This window comes from Mus caroli, chromosome 2, assembly GCF_900094665.2.
Source record: "Mus caroli chromosome 2, CAROLI_EIJ_v1.1, whole genome shotgun sequence".
Lineage (NCBI taxonomy): Eukaryota > Metazoa > Chordata > Mammalia > Rodentia > Muridae > Mus > Mus caroli.
In genome coordinates, this window is record NC_034571.1 from 43688524 (window position 1) to 43689133 (window position 610).

General features: G+C 32.1%; 1 long non-coding RNA gene across 1 annotated transcript in view; it reads right to left on the reverse strand.

Moving 5' to 3' along the window:
• Nucleotides 1-348: 348 nt before the first annotated feature.
• The window catches only part of LOC115029558, a 2540-nt gene continuing 2278 nt past the window's right edge, over nucleotides 349-610 (reverse strand). The window contains exon 3 of the long non-coding RNA XR_003835120.1: nucleotides 349-450. This is a non-coding gene — a long non-coding RNA (uncharacterized LOC115029558). The remainder of the gene's footprint in view (nucleotides 451-610) is intronic.

The following is a 610-nucleotide window of genomic DNA, read 5'->3' on the forward strand; positions in this document are numbered from 1 at the left end:
TCCTGGAAAGTGGCAAATGATTCAGAAACACTTAGATCAATAGAAATTTTGCATAATAAAAAGAATATATATTCTAGTAGCTTTAAGAAAATGAAGATTCTGCCCTATTTTTTATATATGACATCAAAATAAACTGTAAATAGTTTATGCAAATATGTGAATATATAAAAATGCTTATTCGCAAGCAGAAACACCCCATGCACACACATAGACCTACACCACACACACACACACTTTTTAATAGATCTATAATAAACAAGGTATGAAGCCATTGGCATTTCTCATATTGTCAAGTGTTAAACACAAAAGTGAAACATGAACACACAATGGACACAAGCTTACATTTATAGGTGTCGAGGAGTCTAAATATTCTTGCCACTGAGATCAAACAGGTTCCATGTTATCTTCAAGTAGATTCATAACAAATCCCTATGTATTTCTATTTTTTATCTGCAAGTAGATTCATAACAAATCCTGTATATTTATAAGTCTGTCATGTATTTCTTATTAGCTTTTGCATTTGTAAATAAATAAAGCCCATGTTATTTCCAAATTGGTACATGCTCTCTCTCTCTCTCTCTCTCTCTCTCTCTCTCTCTCTCTCTCTCTC